This window comes from Canis lupus, chromosome 11, assembly GCF_003254725.2.
Source record: "Canis lupus dingo isolate Sandy chromosome 11, ASM325472v2, whole genome shotgun sequence".
Classification (NCBI taxonomy): Eukaryota; Metazoa; Chordata; class Mammalia; order Carnivora; family Canidae; genus Canis; species Canis lupus.
This window is the reverse complement of record NC_064253.1, coordinates 62537271-62563274: the sequence shown is the minus strand read 5'-3', so window position 1 is coordinate 62563274 and position 26004 is coordinate 62537271. Positions and strand designations below refer to the sequence as shown.

The window sequence follows — 26004 nt, the reverse complement described above, 5'->3', positions numbered from 1 at the left end:
TCTGTCACCTTCCTCCTCCCACTTGTTCTCCTCTCTGCTTCTCTTGTCTTCCCTCTAGGAGGCTAGAGAAGAGAGAAAAGCAAAGGAGGAAGGGAGGGTGTTCAAAGGGAGAAGGGAGAAAGGAGGAGAGGAAGAGAAATATTCCAGTTCCTCCTTTTTTTTATTTTTTTTTTTTTGCTTTGGCCCCACCTTGAAATGTTATTGCTTATGTTTTATAAGAAATTAGTGATTTAATGATTTCTGGCTTCACAAGAGACTTAAGTGCTAAACTTCAACCCAGGAAGGCTGCGCTCAGCTCTGAGGTGGAACAAGAACAGCCTAAGGGTAGTGGTTTCCAACTATTTGACCTCAAGGGCCAACCCTTGCCTCCATGGTTTTAGTTAGATTTGGAATATCTACTGATGGAGAAAATATAAAAAGAAAAAAAAATCTCCTATTAAGTCAAGAGAACATCAGAGTAAATTTATATTCTTTCTATACAGTAATATCCACACACTTGAAAATTCATTAGTGCACAATAACCTATATCAAAAACAAATAAGTGGACAAATATCTGTAACATATGTGATAGGCCAAGGGCTAATGCCTTAATATATAAACAGTTCTTTATAGTTAAGTTAATAAGAAAAAGACCAACCCTAATAGGGGAAAAATGGATAGCAAGAGCCATTTGCAATGGTGTTCACAGAAAAAGAAATACAAATATGTTAACTTCTCTCATAATGAAAATATTTCTATATATGGAATACCATTTTTTTTTAACCTGGTAGAGTAGCAAAGATGAAAATGTTTGATACTCATGGAGTAGGAAGGAGATGTTGGGAAAACACTTTCACACACTTGGAAAATGTAAATGGGATTAAATTATTTGCAGAGCAATTTGACTTTATTAACATTTTTTTTCTTTTTCACATTTCTTAAAATGTTAAATACACCCTTGTTTGCACAGAAATCCTACTTCTAGAAATTTACTCTACATATAAAATCACACATGTTCACCAAGAACGTCAAATGAGCTGGACTCAATCAATAAAGGGCAATTATAATGCAATTTTATTTTATTTCTTCATCCTATGAACTAATTCATCTGCTCCACAAAGAATCTCTGTGATTTCGGGATGCCTGGGTGGCTCAATGGTTAAGCATCTATCTGCCTTTGGCTCAGGGCGTGGTCCCAGAGTCCCGAGATTGAGTCCCACATCAGGCTCCCTGCATAGAGCCTGCTTCTCCTCCCTTTTCCTATGTCTCTGCCTCATTCTGTGTGTCTCTCATGAATAAATAAATAAAATCTTTAAAAAATAAAAGAAAAAGAATCTCTAGGATTTCAAATCACACTCCAGTATATTTAACCAAACTCTAAACAAATTGACAAATTGCATTTTTTAAAAAAGAAAAGAGAGAGAGCATGCACTGGTGGAGGAGGGGGATGAATCTTAAGCAGCTCCATGCTCAGCATGGAGCCCCACACAGGGCTTCATCTCATGACCCTGAGATCATGACCTGAGCCAAAATCAAGAGTCAGATGCTTAACCAATGGAGCCATACAGGTGCCCCTAACAAACTGCATGAAATTTTCTCCCTTCCTCAACTCAGGTCTGCTTCAAACCTGGATGTCAGTGTGGGAAAGGGAGGCAAGATTGTGTTCTGTCTTCCACATCTCTTCTTGCTCACCTCACTGCCTCCACAGAACAGGATCCAGATAAAGAGTACACAGAAAGGGGGCGAGCTTCACATGGCTGGCCCTGCTGCTCTCCAAGCTGGGTGGCTTTTGTGTTTTCCCACATAACCCACCTCGAAAACTTCCATTAGCAATTTCCTCGATGCCAGGGAGGCTCCTCCATCCCACTACTTTTAACTTCTGCCTTAGGCCCTAGGCTTTTAATACTCCCCTTTTCTGTTCTATCAGAAAGCGCCATTGGGAAGAGTCTCTCTCAAGGTGGCTCTCATCTGTCTCTCTCCTGCTGACCCATTTCTAGAACATGGAACACTGGTTATTTTGCTCACCTCTGTGGATGGAGGGTCCCTGGCTCCCAGCAGGGTGCTCTCTATCTCTCTCCTTCTCTCCCACCTCAGGCCAACTCTGCCTCTCCTTACTTCCCCAGGCTCCCAAACTCAGGTCCCTGGAACTGATGCCATGCTCTTCCAAGTTTCTGTCTAAGCCTTTCTCAATTGGTTTAATGCAATGTCCCCTCTCAGGGAGGGACAGGAGACCCACCAACAACACTCTCCAAAGAGACTCTCCCTTCCCAGCCTCTCCAATCTCTACCACCTCCAGAACATGGGAGTCAGGTAATGGTCTGTCCTGGTAAAGGGGGGCTATGCAATCGCAGTGGGGCCTATCTAGGTGGGCCAGCACCTCCTTTAGGATTGCAGAGGGAGCTATTCAATACTGACTATATTGTTTCTAGGCATTTGGGGCCTCAGCCAAAAACTCAGACTTGCTGCTTTAACATGCTGTTATATGCATTTACCACAGACAGCATTTATAGCATTGCTTATAATAGGAAAAAAAAATAACCTAAATGTCTAGTAAGCAAATTATGGAACAACCATATGATCATCTGTATATGTCATTACAGGAAAAGTTCTATATAATATATTATTAAGTTAAAAAAAAAAGCAGCATACAGAATACCGTAGGATCCCATTTGTATGTAAGTGGTTTTAAGGGGACATTTTGTATATATATATATATATATGATACATATAATATTATATGCTTACATATATACTACATATATATAATATATAACCAACTATATATATAGTTGTGTCTGCACAGAAGAAATTCTGGGGAGTGAAATGGTGAGCAGACCTACTATTCACTGTATATATTTTTTATAATTTTTGAATTTTTACCATGATGCATTAGTTTTATCATTTTTTTTAGTTTTATCATTTTAAAACCTATTATTGAAAGAAAAATAAAGACAAGCATAGTGCCATGTTCCTTTTTAGAAAGCATTGCTTTTATTTTAAAAAGCAATATGCCTTCATTCAAACAATACAGAAACACTAAAATTAAAAAGAAGATATCTACAGAAAATATCTATAAAGAAAAAAGTAGAAAATATAGATCTTGTGAAATTTTTAAAAATCCTATTTCCCACCGACTCTGCCCTGCAAAGGTTACCACTTTTAACAGTCAAGTGTGTGTCTTCTTTCAGGTGTTTGTGTATGACTTTACAACCTGTATAATTTTCTTTAAACTAAAAATAGAATCACATGATAAAGAATGTTCTTGAGCTTGATTTGTTTTTCACTTTAAAATATACCTTGGTCCATCTTCCACGCCAGTATATAAAGACCCACCCTACTCGTCCTAGTCTTAGCAATACTTTACCTCTGTGTATCCCCAACCTATACATAGTTTACTTGACCATAACTTGAGACAGCTTCTCTTTTAAGCAAAGCTGTAGTAGCCACCCTTAAACATTCAAACTGTAACAACATCTCCATCCATTAGATCCCTTTGGTAGGATCACTAGGGCATTTAACACATTGACAGACATTGCCAAAATTCCATATACCTCCTCTCCCTAACAGCCTTCACCATAAACCCCCCTTGGAGAATGGCTCTAGCAACATAAGCCACCTTCTTGACACCATGATAAACCACACCAAGAGACTCAAGACCTGTAGCCTGGGACCCTTGGACCTCATTAGAGCTTGTCCATCAGGCCATGACCATCCCTGCAGCTATGTGGCAAAAGAAGATAAGAGAATGATAAGGAGCGATGTATTTATATTACACAACCACAGATTAAATTTGGAATGAGAAGACAGAGTCCGCATAATCATCACTATGGAAGTGGAGGGTATTATGCTGAGTGAAATAAGTCAATCGGAGAAGGACAAACATTGTATGGTCTCATTCATTTGGGGAATATAAATAATAGTGAAAAGGACTAAAGGGGAAAGGAGAAAAAATCAGTGGGAAATATCAGAAAGGGAGACAGAACATGGAAGACTCCTAACTCTGGGAAACGAACTAGGGGTGGTGGAAGGGGAGGAGGGTGAGAGGTGGGGGTGACTGGGTGGCGGGCATTGAGGTGGGCACTTGATGGGATGAGCACTGGGTGTTATTCTGTATGTTGGCAAATTGAACACCAATAAAAAATAAATTTATTATTTAAAACAAAATCTCAAAGGGATATCTCAAGGACAAAGGAACAGGCTAAGTGTCAAATAGAAGCAAAAGTTTGGAGCAACTGGCAGGCTGATTTTCAAGCTAGACCAGAGAGAACTTTCTAACCATTAAAACTGTCCAGAGCTTCTAAGGGAGACATACACAGCAGCTGGGCCTAGAGTCAATGACATCTTTGGAAGCCAAGGTGAGAAAGAGGACAGTGTGCATAGCAGCATGAACAATACTGTTTGAAGAAGTCCAACTGGCTATCCCCCAGGAGCCACAATAGTCTATATTTTATTATTTTTGTGAAATCATCCTAGCCCAAGATTCAGCCTATGCTTTTCTAACTCAGAAGCCTGGTTTGATTAGAACATGAATAATAAGTCTCTCACAAAGATTTATATCAAACCAAGCACAAAAAGATGGATGTACAAACCAGAATGTCAGTGCATTCATTTACATTCAGCCATCAGGTAGATCAGAAACCTATGTTTGACGTTTCTCAACAAACATCCTCTTCCCCTTGGCAGATGGGGTCAATGGGAATAGTTGTATCCATGAATTATAATTCTAAAAGTCTATCAGTCAAGACTTTGGCTTAGTCGATGCCAGGATTGGCTCTGCCCAGACACTGCTGTGACTTCCTTCAATCCTCATTTGCATGGACAGTGAACCCCTTTCAGGATGTTCTGTTCCATCTTCTCATACTTAATACCTCAATCCTGTCATTGATAAGTTCTGCTAGTCTAGGAGACTCTTTTTAAAGTGACTTTATAAATTTCTACTCTTATTTATTGCATTTGAGTTTCATGTCTTAAATCTCACAGGACAGATCTTTTTCTGTTAAGAAAACATCACTTGCATAAGGGGAATAGAGGAAATTCTCCTGCACAGGCTTACTGAATATTGTAGTGAGAGGCAGTATGAAAGTTGTAGCTAAGAGCACAGACTCCCCAGAGTGAATCCCAGTACATCACTTACTATGTGACCTTGGGCAAGTTACATAATCTCCTTGCTTCAGCTTCCTCTTCTGCAAAGCAAGGATAATGATATCTGCTCATGGGGTTTGTGGTGAGAACAAAATGAGTTTATAAATAAAGTTCTCACAACCATGCCTGCACCACGTCTATCTCACAGAATAGTTTGCCACTATGATTACCGGGCCCTGATATAAATCCTGCCTATGTAAGCCTCACCATGAGACAAGCTGTATTCTTGTCTCCACTTTACCAATGAGAAAATAGAAGCTCAGGAATTCCAGAGAGAAAGTTTGAATTGAAACTCAAGTCTCTTTAACCATGAAGCCAGGATCCACTCTATCACCATCATCTATCTCACTGTATCCCTGCACAGATGGTGGGACCGCTTTTCTCTTCATGGGGCAGAGGGTGGGTGGGGGGTAGGAGTCTACTTTCATCACCACAGTCTACATCTAGGAGTCTACTTTTCATCTACTTTTCATATTTGAGCAAGAAAAATGGTCATGTCCTCTGCCTACGGTAAGGCCAGAGTTAGCTGGTAAGAAGCATAAGTTATGCAATGTGAGCAGCTGCCTTGGCAGATGTGTCCACAGCCAAACACAATAGAAGTTTCATTTCCAGAGTTGAGAGAAAAATACCTATCCCAAAACATTCTTCGCGACCTTCGCAGAGGTGGATGGGCCGAAGCAATGGGCAGCCCTTGTTTGTTCTCTGCTGTAAAAATTGCCAAAAGTAGCTGACACGTTGTGTTTCGGCAACAGACAGGCAGACAGAAAATTGCCAAAAGTACAACTCTGCTGGCTCCCCATACAGCCATTGGCTCTAATCAAGGGTCCTTGGTTCTCCTGGGTTTACTGAACATTTGAACATGGCTCTCTGAACAGTCACCTACAAAAGAGAAAATGATAAGAGGAAAGGAGAGTCAATGACCTTAAGACTAAAGGCTCCAGAAAGAACTCTTATCCACTGAAAGCACAGTAGTACAGAAGGAAGCTTGGGTAGCTGGACAAATCTGAATTTCAAGTGGTCCTTAACATTGTTGTATGACTTTAAGCAAGGCATTCAACTTCTCTGACTTCTGTTTCCTCTTTTCAGAATGGAAGAATCTCTACCTTGTAGGTTTATTGTGAGGAAGGGCAAATGTACATAAAATGCTGGGATTCTTATTATGGCAATGTAAAGAACCTCCATTAACCTAGGACAATCAAAGGCCAGGAGGACAGAAATAGAAATATTTTTCAAGGGACCAAGAAAGCTAAACACTGAAATTTTTAGACATGTAAGTTAACCGCAAAGGGAAGAGAGAAAAGAAACAAATATTTTTAGTGCCTACCATAGGCTAGAGATCTCATCAAGCCCTTTACCTACACTAAATCTCACAAATCCCATGTGGCAAGTTTTATTACCCTCATTTCACAGATAATGAAACTGATCATAGGGGAGGCTTTACGAGACCACATAGCTAGTCTGTGGTATGGTGAAGTCAGGAACCAAGGGCTTTCTGACCCCGTCCAAACCTCGTTCTGATCCATCATTCTACATCTGCCTCCAAAGTGAAAATGCCTGGAACTCCCTGGAGGAGAATAATGCTTGACATTTATGAAGTAGCCCAGAGCAGTGCTTCTCAAAGTATCTTTGGGGAGAACCCACTTTGTTTTGTTTTAATTCACTAATCTATCACAGACTGTGACATTTGTGAAACATAATAAAAATAAATTACTAGAAATGTAAAAGTTTAAAGGACATACAAACACAATAGTACTCGGCTGAATTCTTATAAAATTTCCCAAGCATTTGCTCTCAGTTTTCTATCTCGTCATGAACGGCCTTGTGGACCACACTTTGAGTAGCACCATCCTACAGTTACAGCTAACCACGTATCCTGGAGAGAGATCTCAAAAAGTCATTTGGGTTTGCCTCCTGTTTCCAGGCAAGGATTATGAGAAACTCCCAATGCTCCTGGGCTCTTTCCTTCTTGAAAGCATTTGTTGAAAGCCTCACTCCCAGCAGCGCAGGTATAGATCATCACCACCTCCTAGTAGCCTCTGTCCAGTCTGGATCAGAACATTGGATTACAAGGTTTATCTGAAGCTTCTGGTTCAGACCTCATCCCCTCTCCCCTAGTGTCCACACCCCCCTCCATCCACAGTGTTTTCCTCTCATTGTTTTCTCTCCTCTGTAAATGCCTAGCTATTGCCAGGTCTCCTCAAGCCATGCAGAGGCAAGAGGTAAAGTGTCAGTGAGCAAGTAAGGGAGGTAGGACAGTTGGAGTAGAAAATCCATGTTCACCACCTATTTAGGTTTTCAGGTATCAGCTTTGCACATATTATCTCTCATTATCTTTATAACATCCTCTGAGGCTAATATCATTGTCCCAGTTTTATAGATAGGATTTGAAGATCAGACAAGTGTTGGAGCAGGGACTGGGACTCAGATCTACCTGAGACTTCTCAGCCTAGCGCTTAACTCTTAACATGCAATGCCTAGAGGATGGAAACCAACAGTTCTCAAGGCGCTACCATAGCCAACCTCAAGTTCTATGTCCTCCCTTGTAGTGAGCGAGCAACACCTGCAAGGCCCACTGTGCCTTTTCACAATCACATGGCCAGATAGCAGCAAATATGCCAATAGCACTTTCTCACTGGCATCCTCTAACACCTGGCAGGAAATTAGGGAAGGTGTCCTCCCTCAGACCACCAAATCCAGATCGCATAACTAAAACAGAGGCCCAGAGGAGTATTTTGCAAGTCTTCCCTTTGCCTGATCACCCCAACTCTCTCTTCAGGGCTCATCCCAGGCTCCTTGGCTCCACACAGACACCACCCTCACCCCTTTCCCTCTGGCTGGACGCCCCTCCTCTGCAACAGTGATAGCAAATCATTTGCTGCCAACCCACTCTATAGAATTTCCAGATTCTATATATATCTTATCTCACTTCATTTTTACAATAGCCCTTTGGGGAAAAGTTCATTACCCACTTTATCCACAGAAGGTAATCGAGGCTCACAGAAGTTAAATGACTTACACAAAGTCAAAAAAAAGAGTAAGGAACCAAGATGGGATTGGAACAGAAGTTCTTCCATCACAGAGCACTACCACATATTATGATAGATTCACAAATAATTCAACACATGGAAAGTCTCAATGACTAATTCCCTGACAGCAACCAAAATCAGAAGCAGTGGGCAAAATAGGAAATGGGCTAACATTTTTATGGCATATCCAGGTAATGAAACACTGCTCAGCTGGAAATGATACTATAGAATAGATACTATCATGGAAGGATGTTCTGGCTGTTGAATGAGTAAGTTAGGCTACAAAGAAGAAAGTACAACCTAATCCTATTCAATATACCTATTATCTAGTCATATGGATAAGTATGCATACACACGCACATACCTACACACACACCCCTTCAAAAAAAATACAACAAATGTCAACAATGAACAAATCTTTGTGATGAGATTGGGAGTGGCCTGTGCTATTTTTGTCTATCAACATTTTCTTAAGTTTTCATACTAACTACGGCTTCCCTAGCCTTGAAAGATCATACATGGGGGCACCTGGGTGGCTCAGTCAGTTAAATGTCTGCCTTCGGCTCAGGTCATAATCCCAGGGTCCTGGGATCGAGCTCTGTATCGGGTTCCCTGCTCAATGGGAAGCATGGTTCTCCCTCTCCTGTTCCCCCTGCTTGTACTCTCTCTTTCTCTGTCAAATAAATAAATAAAATCAGAAGAAAGAAAGATCGATCATACCTGAACACAACTGGAGAAACCACATTGAGAGGCAATGAGTAGTATGTGACAATGAGTAGAACAGGTTGTTTTGTCTTTTTTTTTTTTAATGTCATATGTGACTTAAGTGTATCTTGGTCTTTCATCACCACAAATCTGGAAACACTATTTATTCCAAAAAGAGTTCAGTGATTGAAATGTGCAAGGAATTAAGGTCTCCCAGAGCCAGATTTTTAGTGATCCAAACTGAATTTGCTCAATGTCACTCATTGTTTATTTCTGTTGGGTGCTCTCAGGGCCTGTTTATTTATGATGAATCTGTTTCCCTGATTAGCTGATAATGAGGGGAAGGCAGAGAAACCAACCACCAGCTCTGTGCATTTTTATCATACTCCATGTCACTATTGTAAAAGGTTTTGGGGTGTAGAGGTACACGGTTGTCTCAGACCCCAAGCTGGAGTGAAGGAATGGCTCACTGGAGTATAAAAGAGGCCACTGAGGCTGCACAGTTGACCAACCACCAGACCTCCCAACCAAACTCCGTTACTCCCAGGTGTGGATGTGCAGAAGGTCTCTTGCTAAACTTACTGAAGTTCTTACATGGTAATCATATTTTCCAGACCCTAAATTGGTTTTGAGGGAGGTAGAATATTGAGAAAAAATATACCTCTGGCATCAGAAACATGAGGATTCACATTCCACTCTCACTTACTAGCCGTGTGACTATAGAGCAGCCTCTTACCCTCTGCAGACTTTCACATCCTCCCTGTAAAATGGGGATAACGCTGGGTTGTTCACACCACTAACTCAGCTAAGCTGTGTAAGATGCTACTGCCCACTGCCAGTAGGTTTTCAATGCACATAAGCTATTGCTAGATGAGCTGGCTAAGGTTGGAAATGCCATTGGAATTTTTATTAACTGAGTTATTTACAAGATGGAGGTTGTAGCCATAGGTGAAGATGCCTGGCTTATCCCAAACTTATGGGACAGCTCTCAAAACTGAAGCCAGTTGTGAGGTGTACGTATCTCCCACCTCTTCATTAACCAGGTAAAACATGGTTACTGTAAGAATTATACAGATACACTCAATTCTTGTGTTCTTCTTTTCTCAGTCAGCATCAAAAATGTCTTTCCATGTTGGTACCTTCTCTTCTACAACATCATTTTACACGGATGAGATAATTCAGTAACTCACAGAGTATTAAAGAAAGACAAAGGCAAAACAGAAGAACGGCCTCTCTGCAAGAGGACCCTCTGATAGTGCTGAGGCAGAGTGTTCCAAGACTAGACAGGCCAGATGTTGCATAATACCCACTCCGCTGAATGTCCACCCCTCAGTCTGAGCCCTTCCTCTGGCCAGCTCCTAAGCCATGTGGACAGCATTGGCCATCGGTAGAGCCATCACATGGGAGTGCACTGTGAGGCAAAGGCTGCAAGATGGAGTGAAATCATGTTCTAAAATACGATGGGTTTTTAAGGAACGACCAGGCAGGGCGGTGGGGAGGCTGGGAGATGGCTGGTCAGGAAATGCCAGTTTAAAGTTAGCTCTGACCTATTAATCAGCAGCAGGGACAATGATGCAGGAGGGGCGGGAAGGCCGGACATGTGCTCGCGCCAGATTTATGGGCCCAGAACAAAGGGTGGCCTGCTCGTTTAGAGAGTCTCTTTCCCTTTTCCTCTGGCAAAACGAGGACATTGTTTGAAAAGCCAAAAAGAACAAATATTCTGAAGACTGAGGTCATTTCCAGAGATGCAGCAGGTCCTGGTGGGGATCCATACCCTTGCTAGGGGTGGAAGACAGTGCAGGGGAGCTCAGAGCAACAGGTGGGATGCACATTGTAAAGCAGAGGCTGCAGACCCCTCACCTGTGCTCTTGGAGGAACTGGGACCCCCTGCCCGGTGACATTCCGAAGGCATCTGATGAGCCCACCTGAAGCCCCTCAGGATACAACGGAAGTCTTTGGGAAGGCCTTCTATTCAGGCTGAAATGATCTGTCTCCTTCCTTCCCTGCTCTGCAAGATTTTCTGGAGGCTTTCCTAAGTGTGGGCTGCATAGGATGCTGTTGCTCTCAGCTGCCCTCACATCCAGGAGCTAGGCATGCTTCAGCGCCCTGCCTTATTTCATCAAACAAGCTGAGAAGAGTCAAGTCAGAAGAGGAGGAAGGGAAGAAAGAAGAATGGGCTCATTACAAAAACAACCAACCTAACGGAGAGGGGACTGATGACTTTGGTTCTCCCAGTCTTTCAGGGTTTGAGAACCAACTAGCTGAGGCCTTACAGCCTCTCCATCCCCATGGTCACTATCTTCAGTCAAGGGTTGCTTGCCTCTTACCTGGAGCTGCAAAACGGGTCTCCCTGACTCTTGTTTTGTTTTCCTCCCAGCTAACCTGTGTATAGCCATTAGCATGACCTTCCTATGCTATACACATGACCATCTCTTTCCCGGCTAAAAAGTGTTTGGTTCACTCTGCATTTTCTTCAGAAATGAGGTTCAGAAACCTCAGCCTGGTGACAAGATCCTTCATGTTATGGCCCTGCCTTTCTAGCTAGCTCACCTCCCATCTCTCTCCAAGCCCTACCACATCCTTTAGATCCACAGAATTATTTTCTGTTCCCTAAACATGACATGCCCCTCCTGGAAAAATTCTAGCCATTCTTTAAGAAGTAAGCTCCCTCCACAAAGGTAACCTCTCTTATGCTGAGACCTCATGTCATGTGCTAGCTGGATTAACCACTTCTTCATCTGGGGTCCCATGCATGTGTTCACACTGATAATAATAATAATAAAATACTAATATAGCCCTTGAACAGACTACTCTGCTTAATCAGGGGTCACTTGAAGACTTGAACTCCATTGAATGACTTCCCAAATGAATGAATGAATGAATGATGGCCTACTAGATAAGGTTACCCCTAGGGTATGTGGTGTGTCTGTGTGTGTGTGTGTGTGTGTATAGTGTGTATATATGTATATAAACAACTGAGTCACCTAAAATCAGTGTTTCAGCACCATTCTGACAGCCCAATTTCATGTGATTCTGCAAAACAGAAATACTCTGGCCAGCAAAAAAGATGCTTTAACCAAAGCCCTCCTGGAACTGGGGCCTGGTCATGAGTCCCTGAGATAAGCCCACAGGCACACATCCTGAAGCTCCCCTGGGTTACCTGGTCTATGCACTAGCTAGAGGATTACAGAACATACGAAAGGGGAGAAACAAGGACCGGAGCTGAAGTGGGTTCAAGCTGGGTTCAAAAGCACTTTATTTGGATGGCACAGCTGGCCCTGGCTAATCCTGATCATTGGAGGGGCTCAGAAAATGTTAGGGGTTGGCATTCCAAAGTTCAGGGGCCCCTGAGGCCGAGGACCTAGGCAAATTCCGCACTTGCCCAGGTGGTACTTTTCCTTGGTAAACATGTGATTATACGTTTTGTCATTCAACAAACATTTACCAAGCACCTACAATGCACCAGGCACTTCATTAGAAGCTGAAGTTACATATCTATCATTATTTTTACTTGAGATAGCAAGTCATCCCTGTCAAGAAGCAAACTTAATAATAACACACCAAGAAAAAAAAATAATATACCAAGACCTACAGAGTGTGGGAGCATAGCTATCATTCTGCTGATCAGGAAACTGAGCCGGAAAGGGGCTGTCATATATTCCATGAAGGTCCAACTATGTGCACTAGTCCTGGGTGTGGTTTAGAAAAGCAGCAGAGAGGTTCCTGAAAGAAAGCAAAGGGCAATCCATTGATCTCACTTCCAAAAATAAACCAAAACGTGAGGAGAGAGAGAGTAGGATGACTTAGAGCCTATTCTAAGGTTCAGTGGGGGATGGAAATAATGACTAAAATATATGAGAATGGCTCTACACTGTGCTTTCAGAAACTGCAGTAGCCACATCAGCTGGGAAAGCCTCTCAGAGCAGAGTGATGGTGAGTGCAGTGACCTGAGGGTCAGGGACAATGCCAGCTTCCACCTCTCTCTGAGCCTCAGTTCCCCATCAGCGATCAGTACCCTCACATGTTGTAGCAAGATTCAAATGATGTTAAAAGTCATGAACAAACTGCATGCACTGAAAGCACCACCCCTTCAGTGCTCATTATTAATGAAAGGGGGAGGGGCTATTTTGTGACTTCCTCACCTCACCAAACAAAAAAACACCCACAAAGGGGATTCCCACAACGTGTGCTTTTACAAAAGATAAGATAGTCAACGAAAGAAATAGCTCTCTCCTCAGACTAAACCTGAAGTCCTCAAGGTGATTCCATGTTGTCTTCTCAGTTCTGCACCTGTGTACACATGCACCCATACACTCGCACACATGCACATACTCTCCCATAGCTTGACCCCTGAACATCCTTTCCTCTAGGTCATGTCATCCTAGGGGAATTAGCCCCCCAGGGAACACTTAGCAATGTTGGGAGGCCTTTAGGATTGATACACCTCAGATGGGGAGAGGGTGGCTGGTTACTGGGATCTAGTGGGTAGAGACCAAGGACACTGCTAAATATCCTACAATGCACAGAACAGCCTTCACAATAAAGAACTATCCAGCCAAAAAAACCAATAGTGCCAAGGTTAAGAAACTCCACTCTATGACTTTGTTTATGCTGCCTCTTCCACTGTAAGTATTCTCTTTCCTCTTCTCTGCTTACTTAAATCCTACATCTCCAGGGAGAGGAAAGGCCCAATCATGTGCTGGGGGTTTTAAGCCAATATAACCTTTATGGAAATTTGGCCAGAACCAACAGAATTGTAAACACCCATACCCTTGGAACAAGTCATTTCATTGCCTAATCACACAAAGTCCTATGCACAAGGATGTTTACTGCAGCACTGTGTGTGATAAGGAAAGAGTAAACACGACCTAACTGATCCCTTCAGGAGGAATCAGCAGCTCTAAATTATAAAGCTTTGATACAAATCATTTATCTACAGCCCTTAAAAAAAGGAGTAAGGTCATTTCAAAAAAAAAGGCTGATAGGAGAAGGTCACTCAGATACATTGTTAAGTAAAGCAGCAATGTTCAGGACAGTCTTATTTATATGTCTCATTTGGTAAATAAGCAAAAGGAATATTCATAAATACAGTGATGTACATATATCTGTGAAAAATATCTATAAGTATGTACTAAAAGTGCTAACAGCGGTTGCCTTTGAGAAGAAGGACTTGGTCAGGGCAATTAGAAGATTCACTTGCCATTTCATTATCCTTCAGATTGCTTGGATTTTTTAATAACATGCAGGCATTTCTTTAGGGAATAAAAAGTTATTTTTAAAAAGTTATTTAAAAATTCTTAATTGGTGAATCTGGGCAGCCCGGGTAGCTCAGCAGTTTAACGCCGCCTTCAGCCCAGGGCCTGATCCTGGAGACCCAGGATCGAGTCCCACATCAGGCTCCCTGCATGGAGCCTGCTTCTCCCTCTGCCTGCGTCTCTGCCTCTCTCTCTCTCTCTCTCTCTCTGTCTCTCTCTCTATCATGAATAAATAAATAAAATCTTTAAAAAAAAAAAAAGGTTCTCAAAACCATTAGTCATTAGGGAAATGCAAAATAAAACCACAATGAAATAGCACTGCTCCCCCACCAGAATTGCTAAAATCAAAAAGACCATCAGTATTAAGTATAGTTGTAGCATAATTGGATTTCTCATACCTCACCAGTGGGAGCATAAAATGGTACAACCACTTTGAAAGTTCTTTGGCCACATCTACAAAAGCTGAACATTCCAATCTTACCTCCCTGACCTACCAGATTTTCTTTCCATAATCTTTCTGATCTATATCATGAGTTTACTGCTCTTTAAAGTCTTCTCTAAGCTCTCAAACTTTGGTTCTGTTTAACTGGTATTTGTTGATCACCTACTTAATGAAGCACTTGGAAACATTATCACTGGGAATAAGGAGATGACCTACTTTATATGTCTGGCAAGAGCCCATGGATTAGAGGGAGGTGGAGACAGACAGGCATTGTGGAACACAGACACCACTTTAGACTAACCTTCTCTTCCCAACTAAATCCCAAGTTTAGATCCTGCCTCACACTTCATATATTCATGGTGCCTGAATCCACAATGGCCCAAGGCAGGAAATGAGAAAGTAAAAGCTTGCTGAGCCGATCCAGTTGACAATGTGTTCACAACAGCAAGAATAATTTGGGCTAGGTAAACGGAATAGATTTTGGTCATTGACAGCTGCAATAAAAAGATATTTAGGGGTACCTGGGTGGCTCATTTGGTTAAGCATCTGCCTTCAGCTCAGGTCATGATCCTGGGGTCCTGGGATCGAGCCCCGCATCAGGCTCTGCTCAGTGGGGAGTCTGCTTCTCCCTCTCCCACTGCCTTGCCCCTAGCTTGTGCTCTCTCTCTCATTCTCTATCAAGTAAATAAATAAATAATCTGAAGAAGAAGAAAGAAGGAAGAAGGAAGAAGGAAGAAGGAAGAAGGAAGAAGGAAGAAGGAAGAAGGAAGAAGAAGATATTTAAAGCCTAGCACCATGCTGGCCAATTTTATATCCATTAGCTCATCCCATCCTCAGACTAATTCTGTGAAGTAGGTATTATTACCACCATTTGGCAGATGAGATAACTAAGGTTAAGACAGATTATGTTATTTGTCAAGGTCATGCAGCCAGGAACTGGCAGGGCCGGGAGCCAAACACCTGATCCCTTATTTTAAATTTGGTTCTTTCCACTATATCACGTGCATCAGAAACAGCCCTATACAGCTCCAGAAATATGTAAATCTAAATTTATCTCTGGCTTTGGTCCCTTGCACATGCTTCTCTTTGCCCTGAAGCACTATGTAGCCACCATCTTTTCTCTCATTCCATCTTGCCTCCTCATGACCAGTTCCTCCTCCTTCTTTAGATCTTGATTTTAATTTTAGCCTTTCCAGAAGGCCTTTTCTCATATTCTGAACAAGTTTTGATGCTGTGGCCATGAGCAACCAAAGATCCCAATGCCTCAGACCTCCAGCATCCTATATTGTCATGAAGTTTCAAGTTGTCTTCCCCTCCAGGCTGTGAGCTGCTATCATTCCTATTTGTTGCAGAATTCCCAATGCCTTGTGCATAGTAGGGTTCCATTACATATTGGTAAACAAATGGATGGATGGAAAGTAAGAGCATCCTTTTAAGTCTAAGTTTAACTCTAATTGTTCCTCACCAATACTGTCTACCAAATCCTGGTAATGTAAAGTCAAAAAGGGAGGATCCTACATGTCAGATGGATCAAGGTGTAGATTCTCCTCTTGTTCTTAGACTTATTTACTCGGATATCTCCACACACACACACCCTTCTGTAACTTAATTTCACCAATTTTACAATAGCAGCATCATACCAGAATACCTCTACAGCCTTGCCTGGTACCATTGCTTTGTCACTATTGCTCTGTCACTTTTATAGGACTTGGCCAGGCCCACGCTCAACCTTTACTAGGAAGTCAGCTCTGCCTAGACCCATTGGCATTCCCATTCGTGGGAGGATCAGCTACTGTGGCTTCATCTGGTTTTGTGGAAAATCTGTGGCTGTGAGGTGATGCATGGTGATGAAATAAAATTCATGAATGACAATATATAACCCTTAACATCCCCCTGGTATGCTTTCTTACAACAATCAGTGGTTCAGAATTATTTTAATTTAGTGCTGCCAGCCCTGCCACATCAACTTTGGTTCAGTTGTTCTTGGAAAACCCAAATTTTAGATGGCATCATAGTTTTGAGAAAAATTCTCTGGGAAAAAAAATGAGTAGAATTAAATTATTGTCATTTCATTAAAAACCTGCCTCGTAAATACTTAAGGATGCCAGAAGCAATCTAGCCTTGACCTATACAGCACCACTGTCAAGTGGTCATGCAATCCATCTCGAAAGTCCCTAATTGCAAGCAGTGTCACTACCTTTGAGCAGTGCATTCCACATCTGACGGTTCTAACCGGAAGAAAGTATTTATTAAATATGTTTAGCTGAAGTCTGCCATGCTGCAACTTTTCTTCCATTGGGCTGGTTCTATCTTTCTTATACACTGAGTGTTTAATCCTCTTCATGTGACAACCATTAAAAATTTGGAAAGATGAAAGAAATGAATAGGATTGGCTACATTAAAAAATTTAAAATCAGTTAGCAAAACAACCAACAAAAGCAAGCAAACCACCATAAAGAAGTTTAATTGGCACACTGGGGTAGAAAATATGTGTGTAACATATATAAGAGTTAAGGTGTTATATTACACATACAAAGAACTCATAAATTTACCCAAAAGAAAAATGAGCAAGAGATATTCACTGGCAAGTCATAATAAGTGCAATGCTAATAAACATCTGAACAAATATTCAAATGCATCAAAGTAATCTAAGAAACGTACATAAAAACAAGATAATTGCAGGGTGCAAATTGGTTCGATCTTTTTGGGGGACAATTTAATATTATCAAAATTTTAACTGTGCAAATATTCTGACTCAGAAGTTTTACTTCTAGGAATTTATCCTAAGAAGATAATTAGCCAAATGTACAATCATAGAAGTCAAGGATATTGATTAAAATGAGTGTTTATAACAGCAAATATATTTAATAAACTAAATTTCTACCAATAAAAAATAGTGGTAATATCACATTAAGTATGCTAATACCATACAATTAATTTCTAAACAGACATTAAATATGATGACCTAGTTGACATAAATATGCCCATCACAGTGCTGAGTGAGAAAAAGATTACTATTATACCTTTTACGTAAAACATGCATATATTGTATGTGCTCTCTAGACGCATGTTTGTCAAGACATTCATGGCATTCCTCTTGGATAAAATAATTCAGTGTGATTTTCCTTTCGTCTTTATCCTTTTTGACTATGTTCACCTTTTTGTATTGAGTATCTATAATTTTATAATTTAAACAATTTAAAAAAGGTATTTTTATTTTGAAAATACCTGAAAAACACTTTTAATGTTCCTCAATTTTTTTTTTAGCTAAGCCTTCCCAACTCCTTCAAAATTTCTTCAGATGAAATGAACTGGGGTCCCTCCTTTCTTCAGAAGCCCCTACCTCCATGTTACCTAGATCCCCCTTAAGTACCAAAGCAGGAATGAACACACCATGATATAGATATGATCTCTCCAGCCCAGAGTATAATGACAGTCATCTCCAGATTAGTACTGATGGTACCACACTTCAGGGCTGATCTACGTGGAGCTTCCTGGTCTTTTTCACATATGGCTGGTTGTTAAGCCAGTGGGTCCCTACCACACAGGGATGCTAGGTGATGGGGTCCAGGTCCAAGACTTGCCATCTATCTCCACTAACATTTCATCAGCCTACACTGGCCTCATCTTTTCAGCCTGTGAAGAGTTTCATGAGCCTGAGTGATCCAACTAGTGCCTTTGCTGTCTCCCTCAGCAATCGAGAATTCTGAAATGACACAGTCATTTTCTCCCAAGATTATCCCAGTTCTTCCTCCACAGAACAAATTTAGATGGATTCCTTGAGCTGTTCTCTCTGTGCTCTGATAAATGAAAAAGTCTATTCTGCAAGTCAAAAGCATATATTTTCTCCAGTCCATTATTGGAAGGAATGTAGGCTGATACGGAGGATTCCTACATCCTCAGGAAAGCAACCAGAGGATGTTTAAATAAACATTAAATGTAAATAACCTTTGAAACCAAAATTACACGTCTACATGTTTCTTTATGCATTGTCTTAATTATATAATTTGACTTTAAGGATAACTTCCTAGGAGCATCTTATATATGTGTGTCCATATGTTCATCATTAATCATTGCAGTGTTTAAGATGATTAAAAATTGGAAGACTAGACATGTCTCCAAAGGCAAGAGAAACAAAGCAAAAATGAAATACTGGGACTTCATCAAGATAAAGAGCCTTTGCACAGCAAAGGAAACAGTCAACAAAACTAAAAGGCAACCTATGGAATGGGAGAAGATACTTGCAAATGTCTTACCAAAGGGCTAGTATCCAAAACCTATAAAGAACTTATCAAATTCAACACCCAAAACCAAAATATCCAGTCAAGAAATGTACAAAAGACATGAACTGATATTTTTCCAAAGACGACATACAAATGGCCAATAGACACATGAAAAAAATACTAACATCACTCATCATCAAGGAAATACAAATCAAAACCACAATGAGAGGGACGCCAGGGTGGCTCAGTGGTTGAGCATCTGCCTTTGGCTCAGGGCGTGATCCCAGGGTCTGGGATCAAGTCCCACATCAGGCTCCCGGTGAGGAGCCTGCTTCTCCCTCTGCCTACGTTTCTGCCTCTCTCTCTCTCTCTCTCTGTGTGTATCTCTAATGAATAAATAAATAAAATGTTTAAAAAAAAAAAAAAACACGGGCAGCCCAAGTGGCTCAGCGGTTTAGCGCCGCCTTCAGCCCAGGGCCTGATCCTGGAGACCCAGGATCGAGTCCCACGTCAAGTTCCCTGCATGGAGCCTGCTTCTCCCTCTGCCTGTGTCTCTGCCTCTGTGTGTGTGTGTGTGTCTCTCATAAGTAAATAAATAAAATCTTAAAACAAACACACACACACACACACACACAATGAGATACCACCTCACACCAGTCAGAATGGCTAAGACTAACAACTCAGGAAACAACAGATGTTGGCAAGGATATGAAGAAAAGGGAACATTCTTACACTGTTGGTGGGAATACAGACTGGTGCAGCTCCTCTGGAAAACAGTATGGAGGTTCCTCAAAAAGTTAAAAATAAAAAAAATTTAAAAAATTTTTAAAAAGTTAAAAATAGAGCTACCCTACAAGCCAGCAATTGCACTATTAGGTATTTATGCAAAGGATACAAACATAGTGATTTTAAGGGGCACGTGGACCCCAATGTTTATAGCAGCATTATCAACAATAGCCAAAATATGGAAAGAGCCCAGATGTCCATCAACAGATGAATGGATAAAGAAGATGTGATACATGTATCAGCACTGAGCCACCCAGGTGTCCCTTGAAGAGGTTGTTTCTAAATCATAAGGTACAAGTAACCTTCCGGACACCTGGGTGGCTCAGTGATTAAGTGTCACCTTTGGCTCAGGGCATGATCCCAGCTCTGGGATCAAGTCCCAAATCGAACTCCCTGCAAGGAGCCTGCTTCTCCCTCTGCCTGTGTCTCTGCCTCTCTCTTTGTGTCTCTCCTGAATAAATAAATAAAATATTTTTTAAAAATATAAGTAACCTTCATTCTCTTATTATGCTTTTCCACAGTACCTACATTTTCTATACTATGTGCCATTCTTTAATAACTAGGATATCAATAATACTTATTCTAGGGATTCCTAAAATATATGCTTTCTGCCTATATGCAAATGATGGTTTATACTTATAGCCCCATTTACTGTTATGTCCTACATTAATCCTATAAAGAGTAGACAGTAAATACCTTAGGTTTTGAAGGCTGGACAGCCTTCATTATAACTCAACTCTCAAAAAAACAAAAAAACTCCTTAACTCTCCTTTTGTAAAACAAAAGCAGTTACAGACACTATGTAAACAAATGAGTTTGGCTGGGTTCCAGTAAAACTTAAATTTTTTTAAGATTTTATTTATTTATTTATTTATTTATTTAAGAAAAAGAAAGCGGGAGAGAGCCAGAGAGCACAAGTGTTGGGGAGAGAGGCAGGCTGCCCATCCAGCAGGGAGCCCAATGTGGGGCTTGATCTCAAACCCCTGGGATCATGACCCAAGCAAATGGCAGGCACTTAACTGAAACAGTGTTTTAAAACTGGGGCCCCTGGGTGGCTCAGTCACTTAAGCATCTGCCTTCAGTTCAGGTCATGATCCCAGGGTTCTGGGTACAAGCCCCATGTCGGGCTCCCTGCTCAGAAGAGAGTCTGCTTCTCCCTCTCCCCCTGCACTTTCCCCTGCTCATTCTCTCTCTCTCTAATAAATAAATAAAATATTTAATTAAAAAAAACTTTATTGACAAAAACAGAATATAGGCTGGATTTGACTCATGGGCAATAGCTTGCAACCTGTATTCTAGAGCCACATTAAGAGTCCACTCTCCTTTTCCTGCTTAGTGTATGCAATCTGTTGCATATACCTTATATCAATTAGTTTTTGCTGTATAACAAATCATCCAAAACTTAGCAACTAAAACCAGTAAGCATTTATTCATTTAGGATTCAAAGAGTCAAAAGTTGGGGCTTGAATCAGCTAGGTTAGCCCAGCTCTACTCCATCTGGGATTAACTGGGCCCACACTCATGTCTGAGGTCAGCTGCCCATCAACAGCCTCACACATGTCTGGCTGGCTGTTGGCAGGGGTGACGGAAGTAACTGGGCCATCTGTCTCTCGTCATCCAGCATGTTGCCTTATACATGTTGGGTTATACTGTGAGCACCCAAGAGCACCCAGAGGGGGCTATCCCTAATGTGAAGAACTTTTCAAGCTTCTGGCTACATCACACTTACCCGCATCTCACTAACCAAACAAGTCACGTGCCAAGTCCAGATTCCAGGGCTGGAGGTCCTACCTCCTGATGGAAGAAACTGGAGCCACATGCAAACAGATATGCATACAGGCTGGGGAGTAAGTTGTGACCATTTTTTGCAAACTGACAGAGTCCCTCAACAATCATGCCTCTGATCCTAAGGCCTTCCAGAAACTCTTCCAGGCATCTCCCACTCAGGTGGTGGCTATCCTATAGAGGTCTCCCCAACTTCTCCTTGAGCAAGGCCATTGCTATATCTTTGGGTCAAGAAGCACAATCCCAAGCATCTTTTCCAAAGTCAGGACCATAATTCTTCTCACCTGCAGGCAATTGTTACTCATCCTAGAAAAGTGAGTTGAGTAGCTATTTATAAATCTGCTCAAACTATTTCTCCATTCTCATTTCCCTCTTCAAAACTTATATTTAAATCATTAGCCTGCATCCCTTCCCATTCACTGAATTTTCCCTGCTTTCCATGTGTTCATATTCAGTCCTTTGAAAACCAAAGATTATAAAACTGGGACAGTTCCCATGGTGACACATTGGCTTCTTTGATCCTCTTACTGTCACATAGCAAGTGAACCACCCAGACAGCTGAGGCTCATTATAATCCTTTCTGTGAAGAGGGATCATGCCTTCTTCATTCACCCTCCTTCCCCCAATAGCATATACAAGACTGCTGGCAACCTTTAAAAGAAAAGACTTTTTTTAAATCTTGCTCAACAACCATCACTGGTGGCGATACTAAGCAACAGCTGAGATGTACAGGAAGGAGCCCTAAACATAGAGTCAGAAGGTCCCACTGGCTTCACAGCCAGCCTCTGCCACCATTGGTGTGGCCTGGGACAAGTGATTTTCATTTTTCTCATGTGAAAGCACCCAACATAATATAGAGAACAAACAGAGTGCTCAATAAATGTTTGCTCATTCATGTTTGCCCACAGTTGCGTGCAAACCACTACGGGAAAGGACCACAAAAGGTTCAGAGATCAGTAAGATTCAGCATGCAGCAGGGAGCTCACAATATATGGTGGTGAGTGCAAGCTCACAGTCCAAAGCTTCCATTTTTTTCTTACTGTCAATAAAAAGATGACAAAGGAAGAAAACACTTTTAAGCATTTGTGAACTCCTGGGCCTAATAAGGAGAAAACACATAATGATAATGGCCTTCAGACTCATTTTGTCATCCAGATCATCCTCATCTTCAGCCCAAGTCCTAACTTATTTCCTATGGAAGAAACTCTCCAGTATCAGCCCACTGTCAGTCTGGTTTCTGGCATCCCATCCTTGATAGGGGATATCTCAAGTAGGGTTTGGAGAAAACTCAATTCATCCAAGGAGCAGATAGAACTGGGTAATGAGGTCATGGAGTCACAAATGACATCTACTTTGGCAAGAGAATCTCTGGATAGAAAGGAGTAAGTGCAAAGAGCAAAGGCAGCTATCTTTTTACAAGAAATAAAAGTGATTTCATTTTGGCTCCTACCACTTGGTTGTTTATTTTCATTCTGAAAAAGATGACAAGAGAAAATTGAAAATAAAGATTCAGTTTAAATTACAGTTAACTGCAAACCCAATCTGTTATTTGGGTGACTATGAGAAAACTAAACTCTCTGAACCTTAAAATGTTCATCTAAAAAATGACAATAATTATCCTTATAATCTCTGATAAAATATCAACACTTAGGAGAGAGCACTCCAAAAATAAACAAATAAATGTCAAATATACTCTACACTATTTGGGTTTGGTACCCTCAAAGCGATCTTTAGGAGAGAAAGAGAGAGAATTTTGCACCTAAAACGTGCTAAACACTTCTATTCAATAACTCCATCCTCGGCAACATTTATCTTCAGTTTTACAGATCAGGATCAGAGAAGTTAGGCAACTGGACCAAGATCACACAGCTACCATGAGGCAGGTGTTCCTAACTCCAGAGTTAATGCTCCTTCTAAGCCACTGCCCAAATAGCACTTACCATAGCCATAAACTAGAACAAAATGAGGCTTTGGTAACCCGTCGGGAATGTGTCTCCCACAGAAACACCTGGATTAGAGCTTGGTGGAGGGGAGGGGTGCCTGGAGAAGGGTGGAAGTGTCTGGCAGGCACCCTGGGGAGCCGAGTTCGGTCTGGCCTCATGCACAGTCTGCACCGATGCGCAGGAAGAGGGTGTAGCTCTGGTTCTAATGAATTTCGCAGATGCTGGAGACATGCTGTAAACACCAGTGGGTGTGGGTGACCGGGAGGGTGGAGGGGCCACAATGGGCTGCTCCAGCAGCTCAGGGCCAGTAGAAATGTGGGCAAGAGGTGATGAAGGAAACTCCGTCCACTGGGGCTTGTTTGGAAACAGAAGGCAGGCCAGTGACACTCCCCGGACAAGAGGCAAGGATCTGTGGAAGCAAGAGTGGCCCTGACTCCAGAGCAAGAGCTCCTGGGAAAGATGATAAAAAGACGCGAGGGCTCTGATCTCAGGGCCTTCATCCACCAGCAAGTGTTGGTCGAGCACCACCTGGTATTCAACTCTGCAGTGAAGGTCTGTGTCTAAGACTTGGTCACTGCTCGCCAAATAATAGTACAATTAATATTAATTAATTTGAATCCTGCCTCCCCCACTTATTAGCTGGGTGACTTGGCAAATCGCTAGCAACTTTAAGCTCTACTTTTCTCAGCTGCAAAATGGGTATAATAATTAGTACCTTCTACCTGCATTCATCATGAGGATTAAATGATATAATGCATGTGGGGGGAAAAAAAAATACTTGGCACGGTGCCCGGCCCAAGTTAAGCCCTTAACATAAAGGGTGGCTGCTAATATTATTAAGCCTTTCTTCTATGCCCAGATACTAGGCTTGACATTGTCTGACTGCTGGCACAGTAAAGCAGATGACACACTCACCTGGGACACTTAAAATCAATTTTATTAAAAGGACTATTTCTTGAGGTCTGGGTAGGATGAGGGGGAAAAAGGACAGACGTTGAGACACCCAGGAACTAGCAACATTAAGGACCTAATTTCCCTCCCACTCCTCCTACCCAGCCTTTGTTGAGAGCTAGAGTCCAAGGACATTGGCCACCACCACCAAGAGCTGGAGCTACAGTGTGGAGTGAGGGATGCACTATTGGTGAAGAACCAAGCAAAAGCAGGGGAAGTAGTTAGGGGAATCCCCTTCTTTCCCCACAGGCTGGTCAACCTTCTGCCACGACCTCCCACTGGCTGAGCTCCAGGGCAAGGCAGAGGATGGAAAGTACTGTCGAGGTCAGCCTCCTGGGCAGCAATGAGATAGGAGCAGAGGATGGTGGAGCACAGATTTCAGGAGGAAGCAAACAGAACAGCAGCCTAGGTTCACAAACCATTTATTGGTCTCATCAACTCTATGAAAGCTTGTGTCATGATCTTTTTTCAGATGACAGAATTTGGCATACTGAGGTGCAGTAACTCATTGGAAACCCTGCTAAAAAAAAAAAAAAAAATGGTGGAGCCCCCACTGGAACCCAAATCCAACTCAGCACACTGCCTCAATGGCCCCAGTCATGTCAATCCTCAAGTGAATAGATCTGGAAACCCCTTGTTGTCCAAAGGGATTGAGTAGGAGGATTTTCCCACATGAAACCAAAAGGTTGCACAGGATTTTAAATAAGTTTGAGTTAAGGAGTGGTCTGTAAAGACAAGCTTAATTGTAAAAATGGAGTCCTGTGTGCCCATTTGGGTTAGGAGTTGATCATCTTTTCAACAGACATGTCCTTGAGCACCATCAGTGCTCCCGATGGGACTGGAAGAGAGATGATAGCTAGCAGGCATAGCTTTCACTTATACAGCACTTCCAAGTGCCAGCACTATTCCAAGTACTTTATGTGTGTTTACACACTTAATAGTAGAGTTAATTCACCTAATCATCAGTAAATCATTAATCAAACATGGACACTGCCCTTGAAAAACTGGCACAGTCCAGTATAAAAGATTTATTTACAGATAATTTCAGCAATGTGATCACTGCTAAGTCAGAGGGGCAACCAGATGTTTAAAAGCAGAGAAAAAAGTCAGTAAACTAATGGTGTGCTGGAGGTAGCTCTTACCAGCTTCCTAGAGCCCACTCTTCCTAACTAAGCATTCAGTGACCACACTGCTAACTTGTAATCAATCAGCAATGGTGGGAGTAATTGGTAATCAACTGTAAATAAAGGTGGTTGCTGTTGGGTGTTTGTTTGCTTGTTTATTTTGAGGGACTCCTGTTAAACATTTATCCACATATCATTGCCCAGAGGGCTTTCCAGAAGAGGAAGTACTTGAAGCAGAATTATTTATAAGAAGATGGAAAGGTGCCCTGAGGAGGGGCACCCTTCTACTTCCTTCTGACATCCTTTGTTCCAATCTCATTGAGCTAATCAAGGCACATTCCCACTCAACCTCTGTATGCTGCTCTGCCCTCTGTCCTCTGCCCTCTACCCTCTGTTGGGAAGACTCTTCTCTTATTTTGCAGAGAAGCTCTTGTTCCTAGTGAGTCTCTTTACAGATGTTGTACATGCAAACACCTGCCCAGGACCCAATGCCAGCTGAACGACTTGGCCATCCTCGCCATCTCAGAGCCCTGTTTTTCTAGGCTACAAAATGGAGGAAATACGAGCTGCCCTGTCTACTCCACAGACTTGTGGAAATGGAATAAGATGGTCCAAGGGCCACACAGGAGAGGTGAGCGTCAAC

General features: G+C 41.9%; 1 long non-coding RNA gene across 1 annotated transcript in view; it reads right to left on the bottom strand.

The window, feature by feature from the left end:
• Positions 1-2862: 2862 nt before the first annotated feature.
• The window catches only part of LOC125756077 (uncharacterized), an 83876-nt gene continuing 60734 nt past the window's right edge, over positions 2863-26004 (bottom strand). The window contains exons 5-6 of the long non-coding RNA XR_007414116.1: positions 12445-12575; positions 2863-6000 (exon numbers count right to left, since the gene is read on the bottom strand). This is a non-coding gene — a long non-coding RNA (uncharacterized LOC125756077). The remainder of the gene's footprint in view (positions 6001-12444; positions 12576-26004) is intronic.